General features: G+C 41.6%; 1 pseudogene; it reads right to left on the reverse strand.

The window, feature by feature from the left end:
* Positions 1–5,236: 5,236 nt before the first annotated feature.
* Positions 5,237–7,886, reverse strand: LOC109733870 (GDSL esterase/lipase At1g28600-like; annotated as a pseudogene).
* Between the last annotated feature and the right edge of the window lie 14,095 nt (positions 7,887–21,981).

A 21,981-nucleotide genomic window follows, 5' to 3' on the forward strand; every position in this document is an offset into this window, starting at 1 on the left:
AAGTATGTGCTATACGTCAATTAATTCAAACCCTATGATTCTATTTTGCACTTCACACTTTTCGGAAACATAATGAGCGACCATACTAATGTACTCTTGTTTTGCCCGACTACTCTAGATATCAAATGTTAAAGAGACTGAAAATTTACATGCAGTAAAGTCTTCTTTTGTTTTCATAAGAACACCTTTTGCACAAATTTTTCATATCCCTAGTTGTAGTTTGTCTAGAAACTTGTTTGAAATTAGGAGTATGAGTAGTTTGAATATATCCAGTAAAAGCGCCAAACCCGCTAAAACCTAATGGTAAATCATTAGCAACAATTAAACGACAAAGAGCTTCTCCTAGAAAATTAGCATCATAGCTGAAATTACGTACCGAACCGTCGGGGTTGAACTTGAGTGTGGTCTGTCTCACCGCGGACTCTCCATCCTTCTTGGTGTGGGCGTTGATGTGCCCCTTCAGGTGATCGGTTCCTCCTTTACACCCCACCCCCGCGGGCACGTGGATACACGTTGTCACAACTTTTGCACTTAGTTCTAATCCGGCAGACACCATTCACTTCAATTATTTCTTCATCGAAGTGCTCCCACACCTCAGAGGTTGTGTGACGAGCCATTTTTTGCACCGGTGCTGGTGGAGGAAGTGTTGGCACTAATGGAATGGGCACCAGATTATGAAGGCGGTGCATTATCATCGAGAGGAGAATAAGCAGTATTGTGGGGATTGGGATCGATAAACTCGGGTATGTCAATCTCAAAAGCACTTGCTTGGAAGGTATCGAACTGGTTGTGATCAGCCATGTTTGAGTGTGGGAAATGAGAGGGTTGGGAAACCCTATTTATAGCAAAACATTGGCATTTTAGACCAGCTTACGCGTCCAATGACTAAAAAAATCTGCTTAAATGGGCCAAAACTGCCCCTAAACGCCACAACTTAAACGTGCCATGGTCCCCCACTCCCCCAACGGCTCAAATCACCCTATCCTCCCTGTGTGCCGTCTGTCCCCGCTCCTCTAACGGCTCGCACAAGTAGTGGCGTGCCTGGTGGGTCATGTCGGCCATGTCATTCATGCGATGGTCACCTACTAATCGTGCCGTGCCAGGACGGCACACGTGCCTCGCCTCATGGTCTAGGCATGGCTCCGGGCATGCTGCATACAGGGTTGGGCACATGTAGTGTCGGGCACATGTGCTTCTGTGCCGGCCCACAAAGCATGACCCTTTTGACCAAGTTTGCACCTGTGTATCTACAAGTCAATTGTCTTCATCCTCTAGGGGAGATGATTGTAGACGCATGCCGCTTCATTATCGAAACGCTGTTGATCGTGGATGGGAAGTTAGTAAGGCCATGAGCATGTCAGATTAGCGCCCCGGAGAAGATATCATGACCACACATTTAGTATGGCCTCTTTGTGAAGGGCCCCATGATGGGCTAAGTGGTGTGTCATTTTGCTTATGGCGCCCAATTAATTGAAGACATGAAAAATACAGGATGATTGTTTCCTAACAAACTTTTGATCAAAGACTTCCTGGACGACGATACCATTTGCACTCAAGTGCATGTTTGATGTGAGGTTCTGGCCCCTGAACTTCATTGGATCTCATGGATGTTGGGACACGCTTCAATCGATGCAACTATAGTATGCTTCCAGCATGTCGCTAGCCAGAAACCAAGTCATTCGGGTCCCAGTACTACCAACCAGGGTTCTGATGGTTGAATCATGGGGGACAAGTCCACCCAGATACACCCAAGTAATGGGAAGTTGCAATGCACCTCTAGCAGGCCACTAGTCGGTTGTAGAACCACTCGGGACCAAAGCATCATAGTCTATGTTCTATTCTAACACAAATCTCGAGTGCTCCCTAGAGGGACACCCAGTTGGACCATAGCGACTCAAGAAACCAAGTACTGATATGTCTCAAACGTATCTATAAATTTTAATGCTCATGCTATAATTATTATTTATACATAGTTTTGGCATAATTTCTATGGTTTTATTAGACTAACATATCAATTCAGTGACAAGCCAGTTGTTTTTGTATGACGTAAATAAATATTTTCGGGGAGAAAACCAATAAATTAAAGTATGCTGTGAATCACTAGGAGATCGCCGTGGCCAAAAATGGGACAAAGGGGCTGGCCAGGTCACATCACATGGCCGCATGGGGCCCACGGTGCATTGCCTTGGCAGCTCCACCATGATGCCTTTAGATTTACCCCTAACCCTGAACATATCCATTGAGGAATTTGTACACCACGACTTCACCCAATCCAAGGCGATCCAGTCTTTGGTCTTTCTCCGGTAATATGCCTAAGAGGAAAATTCAAATCAGAGCCTTCTTCATCAACTCCGTTGCTCCGTTGATCATGTGTGATTCGTACTATGGGTCCATAGCAATGTATGTGTGGTATCTTCTCTCTCCTATTCTTCAATATAAAGATGACATGAGCTTACTAATATGATTGTGATCATTCGGAAGTAATTCCCAGTGTGTTTGTTCCGGTGTGACGAATTGTCATTTTGTGATCAGATCATATATGGATTTTTATTGGTTTACTTTGGTTCTTTCATGCATGATTTACACATGTACACACTCTCTGATATATCAGTATTACACTGACCATGTTTCGATAATGATCTCCAAGATGGAGTTATGTATGTTGGTCGGGTTTAACCTTTTAAGTAATCTATCTTAGTGAAAAGGAGAAAAAAGGCTGGTATTGTGTTATTGCCACTAAGGATAAAAAGATAGTTGCCTAGTTGTCTTGGTGATGAACCATAGGTGAAGGATTTACTATCAACATTATGTCACCTTGCTTAATGCACAACTCTGTTTTGTTACTTGATACTTTGGGATGCATGATGAATATCAAGTCTTGAAGTGGAGTATTAGCTATAAATGCAGTTGGATAATGTTCGATGGATATAAGGACGTAATGCCTATATGCAATCATGACATATATACTCAAACATAAAAATACAATTTAATCGGTACATAATAGTAATTTCTTTACCATGCCTATGCTATTTGGAAAGTTTCCACTCGTGATATTATGGATCCGGTCCTTTATCACAAATACAACCTTGTTTTCTTGTTCTACAGTCCTTTAACATTCCGAATTTATTTTATTTGCATAAAAAACAATTCCAAACACTTGTCCTTGCAACTACCAAAGCTAGTGAGATTGACTAACTCACTACAAGTGTTGGATATCATGTGTTTTGAGTATAGAGCTCATTGGCTTGTAGGAGAATTCGCAGGTTTGATACCTTGATAGGAAAACTTTCTTCTTGCTACAAAGTCTTACGCTCGGAGGCCCAACAGGATTCTTGTTGGAACTTAAGTAAAAGAAACATCTGCAACATGTACCACTCGGGAATTCTTTTGAGATTCATGGTATTCCCCATGCCGGGTCACTTGCTAGACTCCTTCTGCTGGAAACTAGTTTTATGAGTCCATCACAATCTACCTGCAAGCAATAAGACGACGCGCTCATGCGAATACCGCTCTGGAAACTTTCCCAATGGATAAGGATGAAGCACTCGGCTCAGTCGGGGACACCGCGAGGATAAGCAACAGTCAGATCATGAAGCACTCGGGGATACATGAGATTACATATCAACACGAGAAAAGTCATGGAGGAAAAAAGTCATCCCGATAACCTTAGGGTGACCTCATGGTGTGGGCAGGACATACGACTCGGAGCCCGCTTCCTACAGAGGGGTGTATCATCATCTTGGAGTACAAGGTAACAAGAAAGCACACTTGACACACCAAGGTCCGATTGGACCTGTATGGAGAACCAATTTGTAAACCGACCCAAGCCATGTAAGGTGGGCTAGGGGCCACTTGGTTGGGGATCGGTCAATGAATCTCCACTCTCTAGAACGGGATTCACGGTTTGTCATCTAACCCTTCATCTCCCACCTCTTTGCCGCCACCGTGACTATATTTTGTAACCAATAATCCTAGCTTGCAATCGCTCTAATCTCAAGCCGCAGTTGAGCAATACAACTCACAATACCAGGAGTAGGGTGTTACATATCTCAAGATGACCCAAAGCTGGGTAGAATCGTGTATCTCATGTGCAGCCATCTAGATCTGCTCCTAAATCAGAGCTCCCACAACTATTGTCGAATAAAAATAGTACCTTGAATCTTTATTATTCCCAAGTTGTTGCACAACATTGGTCGAGCGAAAGACCCTGCTAAATCCTACTAATCGGGTCACGAGAAGGGAATAGGTGTAAACACATTATTCGCTACCACCCAGACTCACGGGTGCAAGCTCTATCCAGTATTTAGCTCTGCTATGGTCCCAACTCGAGTAAGCTCATGGAGCGACTCGGGACGTGTCCCATGTTATCCAGGGGAGAGTTGATGCTCCCATTGTGTCAAAAGATAGACGGGAAAGACTCGCAGAGGACAATGTTGGATGCTACTCCCCCAACTCCATCTCTTTTGAGTAAAATTGCAACTTCATTTCAGATATTACCATGGGCTTTTCACCGTGTACAGGTGTATATAGGCAGGGTATACCCTATGGGCGTGCATGGATCAAGTCCACCAACAAATATCTATGCGCCCCCGCACTAGTCATGCTTGAGTAGACACTCGAAAGGACAAGGATGTGCACGCAAAGTCTAGGACTTGACTGTTATAGGTGCTACGTTCACGTAACTGTGGTAGCAATAGACCATATTGTCTCTCCCCGAAGCTAGCTACCTAATCACGAGCACATGTCAACCTAAAAATAGGGCAGAAGGTCTCCAGGGATAAAGCCACCGTTTCACCATCATCGCCGATGAGACCACTTCGGGCATAACTATTCCCTCTATAGTCTTCTGCGATCTCTAGTAAATCGTAAGATCGAGATGCATTAGTCGTCGACACCAATGATTATATAGCCCAAACTTTGGAGTGAGACATTGAGATGAGTTGTGAAAATTGTCAGAGTCTTGGCATGACAAATAAAGAGTATCATTTCATCCGAAAAAAAGAGAGTGTCATTTACAATGTAAACGCTAGACCCGTCTCATGCTCAATGTCTGGGTGTATGGCTGTGCGCATCACTTTGATGAGACCGAGGGCCTCCTTTTCAAAAAGAAAACGTTGATGTTTGGTGTATTTATACGTGTATGTGCGCGCTTCGAAGTTGTATTGTGTTTAGGCGAGTATGTTTTTTGAAACAAGGGTTTAGGCGAGTATGACGATTAGCTTAAATAATACTCCCTTCGTCTCATGATATAAAACATTTTATATTATGAGACGGAGGGTGTACTACGGTGAATCTGCATTGAGCAAGACAAAGTACTATACTGTTTAGTTGACTATTTTATTTCTTTCATTCAGTTCACAGGCCGATGCAAGTATGGGAACAAAGCGAGCAATCAACAACTCTAGCAAGAATGCAACAGCGGCGGGTTCGCGTACGGCCCATGCAACACCCCATCGGCGATGACGTTGTAGGCCTTCTCAGTCATGTGGATGCCGTCCCAATTGGCGCAGTTAGCCGGGGAACCCATAATAGCGGAGTGCTTGTCGCATGTCCCGACGTGGTACCGGCCACCGCCGCCGCAGCATGCCACCAGAGGATCACCGATACCTGCATTCCCAAACGCAAAACGGTCGAGCAATGAGCGCGGCGCATGGAACCAAATACACATGTAGTCCGCTTAGATTAGGAGAAGGAATGCGATCGGGCGTCGGTTACTGACCAAATCTGTGTGGGTTCCTGAAGATCTCCATGGCGGCGCCGAAGTAGTCGGCGTAGATGAGCTTCACCCATGGATGCCGCGCCCTGAGCCTGTTGACCTCGTTGGACAGCGCCGTGTTGTGCCTCATGGAGAAGTCGTTGTACCACCTGAGGCAGCCGAACTGGTCGTAGTCTGCACGGTTACCCGTCTGGTGATCGTTCAGGTACTTGGGCACGCACCCGATGGGGAAGTTCCCCGGGATCATGATCGTCTTCGCGCCGAGGTCGATGAGCTCCTGCATGCATACGATGACAGATGAAACCACCTACGAATACGATGCATTGATGTATATATGCATGATTTGTTTGTACTGGCTAATTGATGGCGTGTAAGCACCTGAGCAATACTGATGATGCGGTTGACTACGTCTGGGATGAACTGGTAGGCTGTTTCACGTGTTTTATTATTGTTGAGTAACCAGAAGTTGTAGTCGTTGCCACCGATCTCGCCCAATATGATGAGAGACTCTCCCAGGAGTCTCCTCGCACCTGGCACATCATCGTACGTAGCCCAATTAATAAAGCAGTACTTATCATGTACTAGTAGCTACTCTAGTAACTAAAACTGATATGCTAAACCCCGTGGTTAGTTTGATTACCGGGCCCTGGTGCTATCCGTTGTAATACTTATTTGAACCAGCCCATCTGCATGCCCAGGTTGGCAGACCCGGGAATACCAAGGCCCCATCTTTTGAAGTACTCCGGGGGAAGCGCCGTGGCAGCAAACACTGCGAAGTTGGCACCGAATGTGCATTGTCCCGATCTCTGCTCGGGCAAGCTTGGCTGTACCAGCGGCAGACCCAGCGCTTGCGCTGCAACACGTACGGACACAGTTGTCAGCACAGCCAGACACTATTGTGAGCACAAAGAGGTAGCTATATCCATGTGCTGTGCACTGCACTCACCGTAGAAATCAAGGAGGACGCGCCCGTCACAGACGCGGCCTGTGGGGTGGTGGAAGAAGGTCATCCCATATGGGAACTCCTTCAACGCGTTTGGAGCGCTGCCGGTCGAATACACGAAGTTGCCGGTGTCGATGATGGAGTCGCCGAAGGAGAAGATGCGCTTGTAGCAACTAGCAGATGACCCGGGAGCGCTGAGCAGCAGGACGACCGCGACGAGGAGGATGCACGAGGAAATGGAACGGTGTCCTCGACGCTCCGAGGCCATCGAGACACTGCTGTTGCTACAACGTTTGCAGGCTGACACGGTGACTGGTTTGTGATCCGAAGTAGTTCATTTGACCTCCTTTTTATAGCATCTTCAGGCCGAATTCTACTAGCAGGGGTAAATACGATGGCAGTGAGTACACCGATATCCTGAAGATACATTTCTTGCGTTTCTCTTCTTTTGTTATGTATCTAAACGATAGATTTGTATCCTCTATATTTTTTTTTTGAGATTTATATCCTCTATATATAAAGTTTGACGAATAATTTCTTCGCGTCGCCAGCCCTTAATCTTAATAATACAGTTCAATAATTCAAGATACTCTCTCCGTCCCATAATATAAAATCTTATTACATCCGATGATATCAAATCGAACGAGGGCACATACATTAATTGTACCATGGCATATACATTAATATGCACATATATCTATTATAATGACATAATATTACTATGAAAATGATATTCTTCATATATATCCACTGGTTGACTCTAGAAACTGCCGAACTGGCCCATTGGTTATATTTGTACAAAAAAAAAAACCCTACAAATGTTCTAAATTAAGAAGCTACAATGTATATTCCAACACTTCTACAAATGGATGCCACTAGCCAACAGATGTGCATCCGATAGAAAGACGCACACAATGTTATATAAATGTTAACATGTGGTAGGTTTCAGGAATGGATTCTAATAATAGGTTAGAACATATTTGAAAGAAAATCCAATTGCAATGAGGGCAATTATTAAGACAATTGTCGAAAACAAAATAAGGAAGATAGTTATACATTTGTTTTTGAAAAAAATGCATATTTTTCACAACCGATCCTCAATAACTTCAAACAAAACTTATTTGGGACGACAAAAATATAGACTTTGGTTGAAAATAAAATCAAGATGAACTTGATATCAAATGGAAATGCAAATTCTGGACAAGAATAGAGAAGAAGAGAACCCAAATTCGGCGCAATTTTGGAAGAAAATATATTAATTTCACCAGCAGATATTATATGATATCAAAATGCACCGGGGCATATACATTAATTTCAAAAGATTTATGTTCATATATCTATTATAGTGACATAATATTGCTAAGAAAAAAACATCCTTCATATCTGTTGGTTGACTCTAGAAACTGGCAAACTGGTCTACTGGTTATATTTTGTAGAAAAGACCCTACAAACTTTCCAAATTAAGAAGCTACAATCTTTTTCTAACATTTCTATAAATAGACGCCACTAGCCAAAAGATGTGCATCCAATAGAATTCGCACACAGTGGTATCTATATATATCTTATATAGACAAACCGCACTACAAGTCGTTAATTGCTATTTCCCTGTGCATGCATGCTTCCACATCATCTAAATTTTCACAACCATTGAGTTTACTGGCTTGGTCAACTAACATTGGTATGTTTCGAACATGACAGTCTCTCTACCTTTGCAACATGCATAGCTGATTTTAAATGCCATCACATTTAATTTATGACACGATCAACTTTTTATACTGTTCTTTTTTGTTTCTACATAGCAGAGCTTAAATCTTCAGGATGAATTCATATTGTATACAATATTTAGAAATCAACTATCTAATCATCGTGGCAACGCACATGGTATCGTCTAGTAAATGTTAGCATGCAGTGTCAGGAATGGATTTAAATAACAAGTTAGAGACATATTTGGAACGAATCCAATTGCAAAGAAACAAATTAAGAGAAATGTTGATTCATGTCCATGTGTATCAAGAAAATTGTGGAAAGCTAAATCATGACCGCATATTACATTTGTTTCTGAAAAGCGTTATACCCATTTTTCTGATCTAGTTGCAGTAAAGTGAAAAGAAACTTACTTGGGATAGAAAAAATAGTATTGATGAAAACAAATTGAGATCAAATGCAAATGCAAAACAAAGATAGAATCATAAGCTTAATCATGACAAATTTACAGCTGAAGATAACCCAAATTCAGCATACTATTGGAATAAAAATTAAACCAAAATGCAACAAAAAGATTAGTCCAATATGTGACAAGAAAGTCAAAATTATCGGGAAGTAATTTCCAAATTAATTTGAGGGAGACCAACAACACACATGAATGCGAATCAAGAGCAATCCGAGATTTGATGTTGTAGTCATGCCCTTGCCATCATCGAGGCTAGAGGGACCACACACCACAACCTACAATAGATATGAATGCAAAAATTGTTGTCATGGCACCTTCATATCCTTTCTGTTATCATCATCTTGAACTCTGGCTACCTATGGATCCACCTCGATCACCTTTCCTCTCCTGATCCACCTAGCATCAGGAACACCCTTCGCCGCTTCCAGCGGGCCAAGAGAGGGGGTACGGGTGGACGACAACGAATGATGTGACCTAATGTGAAAAAAAAAACCAACACTAGACCCATCTAATCTTTCATCAGATAAGAGATCTTATGGAGGAAAAGTGAAGCTAGCTCACCGTCGAGGAAGTACTTTAGTCGGTGGTGTCTACCATTGCGGAGGAGGAGGATGTGAGGGAGGGCGGCGACACTATTTTGCAGAAACAAACTATGAAAAGTGAATATAACTACCCAACCCCATTCAGGATGTGGGGCGGCGCGGGGGGGGGGGGGATGTTGTGCCCACGTTTCACATGACAATGGATATATTATTCTCGGGTTCTAATTTGGAAATTTTTACTTACACATTCTGAAAAAACGAGAAAATTATACATGCATAATGTGCAAAACTATGTGTCATAAAATATTCTCATTTTATGGGCCACGTAATATGTTGTGCTCGCATAGGTGCTACAGTAGTCATTTTCTCTTCTATTTTTAGTATTGTTCATAGATTGAAAAGTTAGCACAAATTTTGCACTAACTCTTGTTGTGCTCTCCTTCTGTGTAGTCTTTATAAAAGTTTAGCTCTTTTGCATTTGAACATCTGTTCAAATAGCCATTCGAAAGTTCAAGAGATTGTGCCAAAAAGGACATTTTGTTTTCTTTCTGAAATGGAGGCAAGGCTCTCCCTCGTTCCAATAAATAACATGGAAAATTCAGTTTGTGTCGCTACCGAATTTGGATATTTGATGACTGCCACTCAAACTTCATGAATTTAGTATGTGCCACTATTTCTTGCATATAAATTAGTTGCATGTCCATGTTCGTTGTCTACGTGAATTCCAGTCTTTTTTGACCAGTTTGCTCCTCTCTGGGCCCACCACTTCGCCACGTAAATCGTGACGACAAGGAGACTCGTTTGACCACTTCAGATGTGGGACCCACCACTTTGCCACTTCGACCACGGCAAAAAGGAAACTCGTTTGACCATTCCTCCCTATGTGGGGCCCATCATTGGGTGGACAACACACACATAATTTCTACTTTGCCTGATTCTGACGCCACGCTGATGTATGCATGTAGCCTCATGCATTGAATTCTAGCGACCGTCATGTTTTCCACTTGCGTTGCTTTACATAACAACCGCCTATAACACTAAAAAATGGCACATCCATGATGATGCATGTTTTTCACAGTGGGTCAAGTTTTCTGTTAGCCATGTACATCTCTGACAGTTTTATGACAGAATCAAGATAGTCATACATGTGATGTCGAACATGTATCCCATTACAATAATCACTTTATCATCATGGAAGTGTCCAATTCCATGATGATGAATGACACATTAAGGAAGTGTTTTCGTCAAAGGTAACCGACATGTGGCAGCCATCATAACGAGTCACTATTCAGCTATCGGGTGTGGGTTTCGGATCCGATACCATTAATAGCCTTGATCTATGACGACGTTCTACATGTCGGCTTCTCTTTCACCAAAGAATCCATGTGTTAGCTCTTCCTTTTGACAAGTGTCGCCCACCCAACGGACGATATGCGTCTATGAAACGACGATACGTGGCACAACCCAATAGTGGCACATTTAGTAAAAAAAAGGTCGGCCCAATCAAAGGCCTGCTTAAGGCCCACTTGACTTAGTCAAAAGTTGATGGGTTGGCCCATTATAGGCATGTCAATGGCTTGCTTGCATATAGCCCATTTACGGCCCGAGTTCCATGTCCCGTTAGGACATGTCTGGATTCATCCCATTACGGGCATGTGGGCCAAACAATACGGTTCCAATCCATTGATAGTTCGGGCCCATGTCTTGCCCGTGACATCTTTCGGCCCATATGTGGCTAGTTGTATCTCTCAGCCTTTAATAGCTTGTGGTGCTTCTGGCCCATCTAGAACCCGTAATAGCTTTCGATCCATTAACGACCATACTCTGTTTTGGTTGTTTCCGGCCTGTGGTATCTTTTGGCCCGTTAAGAGCCCGTGTCATCTTGGGCCCATTCCCGACCCTTGAGAACTTCTGGCGCATTAACGGCCTATTCTGCCATTAGGCATTCTCAGCACATGGTTCCATTCAGACCATTAAAGGCCCATGCAGCCTTTGGGTCATTTTCATGCATGTAGTGATTTTCGGCCTCTTATGCCTATGGTTTGTATTAATCATGTGTTGTCTCTCAGTCTGTTATGTGTTTTGGCCCGTGTTATGTTTTGTGCCTTCTGATGTATGAGGTTATTCGACCCATTTGTGGCCCATGGTTACTACGGCACATATGTGGCACATGGTTACTATGACCCGTATATGGCCCATGGTTATTACGACTCGTTAATGGCTGACGGAACGTTCGATCCATTAGCGGACCTTGGACTAAACTGCAGTAAATAAACAAATAAATAAACAAGCACTTTACGCTAGACTAATACAATTATTACACATATTACATCCACTGGGCATCACAGTTTGCCACTAGTGCAAATAAACGCAACAACAAAACGACGGATTACATACACTAGGCATCAAAGTTGGCCACAAGTGTAAATAAATGCGGCAACAAAATAAGTCTAAAACTGAAACCACTTCAAGACAACTTAAGAAATGTTATCGTGGGAATCCACTGATATGTCTCCAACGTATCTATAATTTATGAAATATTCATGCCATGTTTGCATGGAACTAACCGGGACTGACATTGTTTTCAGCAGAACTACCGTGGTGTTCTTTTTTTGTGCAGAAATAAAATTTCTCCATATGCAACGAAACTTTTTGACAATTTTTTTTGGAACAAAAGAGGCACTAGAAGCTTCGTGGGAGGACCAGAAGGTGAAGGAGGTGAGCACAAGACACTTGGGCGCGCTAGGAGGCCCAGGCGTGCCCAGGTGGGTTGTGCCCACCTCGAGGCCCATCTTCACGTGATTCCAACGCTAAAAAAAATCCTATATATAGAGAAACCCCTAGAAATAACTCTAGATCAGAAGTTCCGGCGCCGCAACCCTCTGTAGGCATGAAAAACCAATCTAGACCCCGTTCCAACACCCTGCTGGAGGGGGAAATCATCACCGGTGGCCATCTTCATCATCCCGGCGGCCACCATGATGAGGAGGGAGTAGTCCACCCTCGGGGCTGAGGGTTTGTACCAGTAGCTATGTGTTTAATCTCTCTCTCTCTCTCTCTCTCTCTCTCTCTTTCTCTCGTGTTCTTGAGATGTCACGATCTTGATGTATCGCGGGTTTTGTTAATATAGTTGGATCATATGGTGTTTTCCCCTCTCTATCTTGTGATGAATTGACTTTTTCCTTTGAGATTTCATTTTATCGGATTGAATACTTTTATGGATTTGAGAACACTTCATGTATGTCTTGCTATGAATACCCGTGGTGACAACGGGGTATTGATGTCTACTACGCAACCTTCTCCTTGTAGACGTTGTTGGGCCTCCAAGTGTAGAGGTTTGTAGGACAGTAGCAAATTTCCCTCAACTGGATGACCTAAGGTTTATCAATCCGTGGGAGGCGTAGGATGAAGATGGTCTCTCTCAACCAAATAACAAAGAGTCTCTTGTGTCCCCAACACATCCAATACAATGGTAAATTGTATAGGCGCACTAGTTCGACGAAGAGATGGTGATACAAGTGCAATATGGATGGTAGATAAAGGTTTTCGTAATCTGAAAATATAAAAACAGCAAGGTAGCAAGTGGTAAAAGTGAGCGTAAACGGTATTGCAATGCTAGGAAACAAGGCCTAGGGTTCATACTTTCACTAGTGGAAGTTCTCTCAACAATAATAACATAATTGGATCATATAACTATCCCTCAACATGCAATAAAGAGTCACTCCAAAGTCACTAATAGCGGAGAACAAACGAAGAGATTATTGTAGGGTACGAAAACACCTCAAAGTTATCCTTTCTGATCAATCTATTCAAGAGTCCGTAGTAAAATAACACGAAGCTATTCTTTCCGTTTGATCTATCATAGAGTTCGTACTAGAATAACACCTTAAGACACAAATCAACTAAAACCCTAATGTCACCTAGATACTCGAATGTCACCTCAATTATCCGTGGGTATGATTATACGATATGCATCACACAATCTCAGATTCATGTATTCAACCAACACAAAGAACTTCAAAGAGTGCCCCAAAGTTTCTATCGAAGAGTCAAGATGAAAACGTGTGCCAACCCCTATGCATAGATTCCCAAGGTCATGGAACCCACAAATTGATGACCAAAACATACATCAAGTGAATCAATAGAATACCCCATTGTCACCACGGGTATCCCACGCACGACATACATCAAGTGTTCTCAAATCCTTAAAGACTCAATCCGATAAGATAACTTCAAAGGGAAAACTCAATCCATTACAAGAGAGTAGAGGGGGAGAAACATCATAAGATCCAACTATAATAGCAAAGCTCGCGATACATCAAGATCGTGCCGAATCAAGAACACGAGAGAGAGAGAGAGAGAGAGAGATCAAACACATAGCTACTGGTACATACCCTCAGCCCCGAGGGTGAACTACTCCCTCCTCATCATGGAGAGCACCGGGATGATGAAGATGGCCACCGGTGAGGGATCCCCCCTCCGACAGGGTGCCGGAACAGGGCCCCGATTGGTTTTTGGTGGCTCCAGAGGCTTGCGGCGGCGGAACTCCCGATCTACTTTATTTTCTAGAGGTTTCTGTATTTATAGGAATTTTTGGCGTAGGTCACACGTCAGGGGGTCTCCGAGTCGTCCACGAGATAGGGGCGCGCCAAGGGGGGTAGGGCGTGCCCTCCACCCTCGTGGACGGCCCGGGACTCTTTTGGCCCAACTCTTTTACTCCCGGGGCTTCTTTTGGTCCATAAAAAATCATCAAAAATTGGCACGTCAATTGGACTCCGTTTGGTATTCCTTTTCTGCGATACTCAAAAACAAGGAAAAAACAGAAACTGGCACTGGGCTCTAGGTTAATAGGTTAGTCCCAAAAATCATATAAAATAGCATATAAATGCATATAAAACATCCTAGATGGATAATATAATAGCATGGAACAATCAAAAATTATAGATACGTTGGAGACGTATCAGCATCCCCAAGCTTAGTTCCTGCTCGTCCTCGAGTAGGTAAATGATAAAAACAGAATTTTTGATGTGGGATGCTACCTAACATATTTATCAAGGTAATCTTCTTTATTGTGGCAAGAATATTCAGATCCATAAGATTCAAGACAAAAGTTTAATATTGACATAAAAATAATAATACTTCAAGCATACTAACCAAGCAATTATGTCCTCTCCAAATAACATAGCCAAAGAATGCTCATCCCTACAAAATCATATAGTTTGGCCATGCTCCATCTTCGTCACACAAAATGCTCTCATCATGCACAACCCCGATGACAAGCCAAGAAATTGTTTCATACTTTAGTATTCTCAAACTTTTTTCAACTTTCACGCAATACATGAGCGTGAGCCATGGACATAGCACTATGGGTGGAATAGAATATGATGATGGAGGTTGTGTGGAGAAGACAAAAAAAGGAAAAGTCTCACATCGACGCGACTAATCAATGGGCTATGGAGATGCCCATCAACTAAGGTCAATGCGAGGAGTAGGGATTGCCATGCAACAGATGCACTAGAGCTATAAATGTATGAAAGCTCAACAAAAGAAACTAAGTGGGTGTGCATCCAACTTGCTTGCTCATGAACACCTAGGGCATTTGAGGAAGCCCATTGTTGGACTATACAAGCCAAGTTCTATAATGAAAAATTCACACTAGTATATGAAAGTGACAATATAAGAGACTCTCTATCATGAAGATCATGGTGCTACTTTGAAGCACAAGTGTGGAAAAAGGATAGTAGCATTGTCCCCTTTTTTCTTTTTTTTGGGCCTTCCTTTTTTTATTTGGCCTTTCTTTTTTATTTTTTTATTGGTCTTTCCTTTTTTTATTTGGCCTTTCTCTTTTTTTTCATGGGACAATGCTCTATTAATGATGATCATCACACTTCTATTTATTTACAACTCAATGATTACAACTCGATACTAGAACAAAATATGACTCTATATAAGTGCCTCCGGCGGTGTACCGGGATGGGCAATGAATCAAGAGTGACATGTATGAAAAATTATGCATGGTGGCCTTGCCACAAATACGATGTCAACTACATGATCATGCAAGGCAATATGACAATGATGAAGCGTGTCATAATAAATGGAACGATGGAAAGTTGCATGGCAATATATCTCGGAATGGCTCTGGAAATGCCATAATAGGTAGGTATGGTGGCTGTTTTGAGGAAGATATAAGGAGGCTTATGTGTGATAGAGCGTATCATATCACGGGGTTTGGATGCACCGGCGAAGTTTGCACCAACTCTCGAGGTGAGAAAGGGCAATGCACGGTACCGAAGAGGCTAGCAATGATGGAAGGGTGAGAGTGCGTATAATCCATGGACTCAACATTAGTCATAAAGAACTCACATACTTATTGGAAAAATCTACAAGTCATCAAAACCAAGCACTACACGCATGCTCCTAGGGGGATAGATTGGTAGGAAAAGACCATCGCTCGTCCCCGACCGCCACTCATAAGGAGGACAATCAAGGAAACACCTGATGCTTCAAATTGTTACACAACAGTTACCATACGTGCATGCAACGGGACTTGCAAACTCCAACACAAGTATTTCTCAAATTCACAATTGCTCAACTAGCACGACTCTAATATTACCATCTTCATATCTCAAAACAATCATCCAGTATCAAACTTCTCATAGTATTCAATGCACTCTATATGAAAGTTTTTATTATACCCATCTTGGATGCCTATCATATTAGGACTAGTTTCATAACCAAAGCAAATTACCATGATTTTTAGGACTATCAAAATAATATAAGTGAAGCATGAGAGTTCATCTATTTCTTCAAAATAAAACCACCTCCATGCTCTAAAAGGATATAAGTGAAGCACTAGAGCAAATGACAAACTACTCCGAAAGATATAAGTGAAGATCAATGAGTAGTCGAATACTTATGCAACTATGTGAAGACTCTCTAACATTTAAGAATTTCAGATCTTGGGATATTATTCAAACAGCAAGTAAAACAAAAGAAAATGAAATGACACTCCAAGCAAAACACATATCATGTGGTAATAAAAATATAGCTCCAAGTAAAGTTACCGATGAACGAAGCCGAAAGAGGGGATGCCTTCCGGGGCATCCCCAAGCTTAGGCTCTTGGTTGTCCTTGAATATTACCTTGGGGTTCCTTGAGCATCCCCAAGCTTAGGCTCTTGCCTCTCCTTATTCCGTAGTCCATCGAATCTTTACCCAAAACTTGAAAACTTCACAACACAAAACTTAACAGAAAACTCATAAGCTCCATTAGTATAAGAAAATAAATCACCACTTAGGTACTGTTGTGAACTCATTCTAAATTCATATTGGTGTAATATCTACTGTATTATAACTTCTCTATGGTTCATACCCTCCGATACTACTCATAGATTCATCAAAATAAGCAAACAACACAATGAAAACAGAATCTGTCAAAAACAGAACAGTCTGTAGCAATCTGACTTGTTCGAATACTTCTGTAACTCCAAAAATTCTGAAATAAATTGGTGGACGTGAGGAATTTGTCTATTAATCATATGCAAAAATAATCAACCTAAAATCACTCTCCAGTAAAAAATGGCAGCTAATCTCGTGAGCGCTAAAGTTTCTGTTTTTTACAGCAAGATCACAAAGACTTCACCCAAGTCTTCCCAAAGGTTCTACTTGGCACAAACACTAATTAAAAGATAAAACCACATCTAACCATAGGCTGGATGAATTTTTTATTACTAAACAGAAACAAAAAGCAAGGAACAAAAATAAAAATTGGGTTGCCTCCCAACAAGCGCTAACGTTTAACGCCCCTAGCTAGGCATGATGATTTCAATGATGCTCACATAAAAGATAAGAATTGAAACATAAAGAGAGCATCATGAAGAATATGAGTAGCACATTTAAGTCTAACCCACTTCCTATGCATAGGGATTTTGTGAGCAAACAACTTATGGGAACAATAATCAACTAGCATAGGAAGGCAAAACAAGCATAACTTCAAGATTTTCAACACATAGAGAGGAAACTTGATATTATTGCAATTCCTACAAGCATATATTCCTCCCTCATAATAATTTTCAGTAGCATCATGAATGAATTCAACAATGTAACCATCACATAAAGCATTCTTTTCATGATCTACAAGCATATAAATTTTATTACTCTCCACATAAGCAAAATTCTTCTCATTCGGAATAGTGGGAGCAAACTCAACAAAATAACTATCATGTGAAGCATAATCCAATTGAAAATTAAAATCATGATGACAAGTTTCATGGTTATCTTTATTCTTTATAGCATACGTGTCATCACAATAATCATCATAAATAGGAGGCATGCTTTCATCATAATAAATTTGCTCATCAAAACTTGGGGGACTAAACATATCATCTTCATCAAACATAGCATCCCCAAGCTTGTGGCTTTGCATATCATTAGCATCATGGGTATTCAAAGAATTTATACTAACAACATTGCAATCATGCTCATCATTCACATATTTTATGCCAAGCATTCTATGTAATCTTCTTCTAGTACTTGAGCACAATTTTCCTTCCCATCATTTTCACGAAAGACATTAAAAAGATGAAACATATGAGGCAACCTTAATTCCATTTTTTAATTTTCTTTTATAGACTAAACTAGTGATAAAACAAGAAACGAAAAGATTCGATTGCAAGATCTAAAGATATACCTTCAAGCACTCACCTCCCCAGCAACGGCGCCAGAAAAGAGCTTGATGTCTACTCTGCAACCTTCTTCTTGTAGACGTTGTTGGGCCTCCAAGTGCAGAGGTTTGTAGGACAGTAGCAAATTTCCCTCAAGTGGATGACCTAAGGTTTATCAATCCATGGGAAGCATAGGATGAAGATGGTCTCTCTCAAACAACCCTGCAACCAAATAACAAAGAGTCTCTTGTGTCCCCAACACACCCAATACAATGGTAAATTATATAGGCGCACTAGTTCGACGAAGAGATGGTGATACAAGTGCAATATGGATGGTAGAAAAATGTTTTTGTAATCTGCAAATATAAAATCAGCAAGGTAGCAAGTGGTAAAAGTGAGCGTAAACGGTATTGCAATGCTAGGAAACAAGGCCTAGGGTTCATACTTTCACTAGTGCAAGTTCTCTCAACAATAATAACATAATTGGATCATATAACTATCCCTCAACATGCAATAAAGAGTCACTCCAAAGTCACTAATAGCGGAGAACAAACGAAGAGATTATTGTAGGGTATGAAACCACCTCAAAGTTATCCTTCCTGATCGATCTATTCAAGAGTCCGTAGTAAAATAACACGAAGCTATTCTTTCCGTTCGATCTATCATAGAGTTCATACTAGAATAACACCTTAAGACACAAATCAACCAAAACCCTAATGCCACCTAGATACTTCAATGTCACCTCAAGTATCCGTGGGTATGATTATACGATATGCATCACACAATCTCAGATTCACCTATTCAGCCAACACAAAGAACTTCAAAGAGTGCCCCAAACTTTCTACCGGAGAGTCAAGACGAAAACGTGTGCCAACCCCTATGCATAGATTCCCAAGCTCACAAAACCCGCAAGTTGATCACCAAAACATACATCATGTGAATCAATAGAATACCCCATTGTCACCACGGGTATCCCACGCACGACATACATCAAGTGTTCTCAAATCCTTATAAACTCAATTAGATAAGATAACTTCAAAGGGAAAACTCAATCCATTACAAGAGAGTAGAGGGGGAGAAACATCATAAGATCCAACTATAATAGCAAAGCTCGCGATACATCAAGATTGTGCTGAATCAAGAACACGAGAGAGAGAGATCAAACACATAGCTACTGGTACATACCCTCAGCCCCGAGGGTGAACTACTCTCTCCTCGTCATTGAGAGCGCCGGGATGATGAAGATGGCCACCGGTGAGGGACACCCCTCCGGCAGGGTGCCGGAACAGGGCCCCGATTGGTCTTTTGTGGCTACAGAGGCTTGCGGCGGCGGAACTCCCGATCTAGGTTATTTTCTGGAGGTTTCTATATTTATAGGAATTTTTGGTGTAGGTCTCACGTCAGGGGGGGGGTCTCTGCTACCTCTTGAGCACTGCGTTGGTTTTCCCTTGAAGAGGAAAGGGTTATGCAGTAAAGTAGCGTAAGTATTTCCCTCAGTTTTTAAGAACCAAGGTACCAATCCAGTAGGAGATCACGCACGAGTCCCTCACACCTACACAAACAAATAAGAACGTCGCAACCAATGCGATAAAGGGGTTGTCAATCCCTCAACGGTCACTTACGAGAGTGAGATATGATAGATATGATAAGATAATATTTTTGGTATTTTTATGATAAAGAGAAATAAAGATGCAAAGTAAAATGAAAGGCAATAGAAATAACTAAGTGTTGGAAGATTAATATGATGGAAAATAGATCCGGGGGCCATAGGTTTCACTAGTGGCTTCTCTCAAGAGCATAAGTATTACTGTGGGTAAACAAATTACTGTCGAGCAATTGATAGAATTGAGCATAGTTATAAGAATATCTAGGTATGATCATGTATATAGGCATCACGTCCGCGACAAGTAGACCGAAACGATTCTGCATCTACTAATATTACTCCACACATCGACCGCTATCCAGCATGCATCTAGAGTATTAAGTTCATAAGAACAGAGTAATGCTTTAAGTAAGGTGACATGATGTAGAGGGATAAACTCATGCAATATGATATAAACCCCATCTTTTTATCCTCGATGGCAACAATACAATACGTGTCGTTTCCCTTACTATCACTGGGATCGAGCACCACAAGATTGAACCCAAAGCTAAGCACTTCTCCCATTGCAAGAAAGATCAATCTAGTAGGCCAAACCAAACTGATAATTCGAAGAGACTTGCAAAGATAACCAATCATACATAAAATAATTCAGAGGAGATTCAAATATTGTTCATAGATAATCTTGTTCATAAACCCACAATTCATCGGATCTCGACAAACACACCACAAAAGAAGATTACATCGAATAGATCTCCAAGAAGATCGAGGAGAACTTTGTATTGAGATCCAAAGAGAGAGAAGAAGCCATCTAGCTAATAACTATGGACCCGAAGGTCTGAGGTAAACTACTCACACATCATCGGAGAGGCTATGGTGTTGATGTAGAAGCCCTCCGTGATCAATGCCCCCTCCGGCGGAGCACCAGAAAAGGCCCCAAGATGGGATCTCACGGGTACAGAAGGTTGCGGCAGTGGAAATAGGTTTTTGGCTCCGTATCTCATAGTTTGGGGGGTACGTAGGTATATATAGGAGGAAGAAGTACGTCGGTGGAGCAACATGGGCCCCATGAGGGTGGAGGGGGCGCACTTGGGGGGGGGGCGGGGGTAGGCGCGCCCCCCTACCTCGTGCTCTCCACGTTGATTGCTTTGCGTAGACTCCAAGTCCTCTGGATCACGTTTGTTCCGAAAATCACGTTCCCGAAGGTTTCATTCCGTTTGGACTCCGTTTGATATTCTTTTTCTGTGAAACACTGAAATAGGCCAAAAACAGCAATTCGGGCTGGGCCTCCGGTTAATAGGTTAGTCTCAAAAATAATATAAAATTGTATAATAAAGCCCGTTAAACATCCAAAACAGAATATAATATAGCATGGAACAATCAGAAATTATAGATACGCTGGAGACGTATCAAGCATCCCCAAGCTTAATTCCTGCTCGTCCTCGAGTAGGTAAATGATAAAAACAGAATTTTTGATGTGGAATGCTACTTAGCATAATTTTCAATGTAATTCTCTTATTTGTGGTATGAATATTCAGATCCGAAAGATTCAAGATAAAAGTTTAATATTGACATAAAAAATAATAATACTTCAAGCATACTAACTAAGCAATTATGTTTTCTCAAAATAACATGGCCAAAGCAAGTTATCCCTACAAAATCATATAGTCTGGCTATGCTCTATCTTCACCACACAAAGTATTTAAATCATGCACAACCCCGATGACAAGCCAAGCAATTGTTTCATACTTTTGGTGTTCTCAAACTTTTTCAATCTTCACGCAATACATGAGCGTGAGCCATGGATATAGCACTATATATGGAATAGAATGGTGGTTGTGGAGAAGACAAAAAAGGAGAAGATAGTCTCACATCAACTAGGTGTATCAACGAGCTATGGAGATGCCCATCAATAGATATCAATGTGAGTGAGTAGGGATTGCCATGCAACGGATGCACTAGAGCTATAAGTATATGAAAGCTCAACAAAAGGAACTAAGTGAGTGTGCATCCAACTTGCTTGCTCACGAAGACCTAGGGCATTTTGAGGAAGCCCATCATTGGAATATACAAGCCAAGTTCTATAATGAAAAAATCCCACTAGTATATGAAAGTGATATCATAGGAGACTCTCTATCATGAAGATCATGGTGCTACTTTGAAGCACAAGTGTGGTAAAAGGATAGTAACATTGTTCCTTCTCTCTTTTTCTCTCATTTTTTGGGCCTTTTCTCCTTTTTTTGGGCCTTTTTTTCGTCCGGAGCCTCATCCCGACTTGTGGGGGAATCATAGTCTCCATCATCCTTTCCTCACTTGGTACAATGCTCTAATAATGATGATCATCAAACT

The sequence above is a fragment of the Aegilops tauschii genome, chromosome 3 (genome assembly GCF_002575655.3).
Source record: "Aegilops tauschii subsp. strangulata cultivar AL8/78 chromosome 3, Aet v6.0, whole genome shotgun sequence".
In the NCBI taxonomy this organism is placed as follows: Eukaryota; Viridiplantae; Streptophyta; class Magnoliopsida; order Poales; family Poaceae; genus Aegilops; species Aegilops tauschii.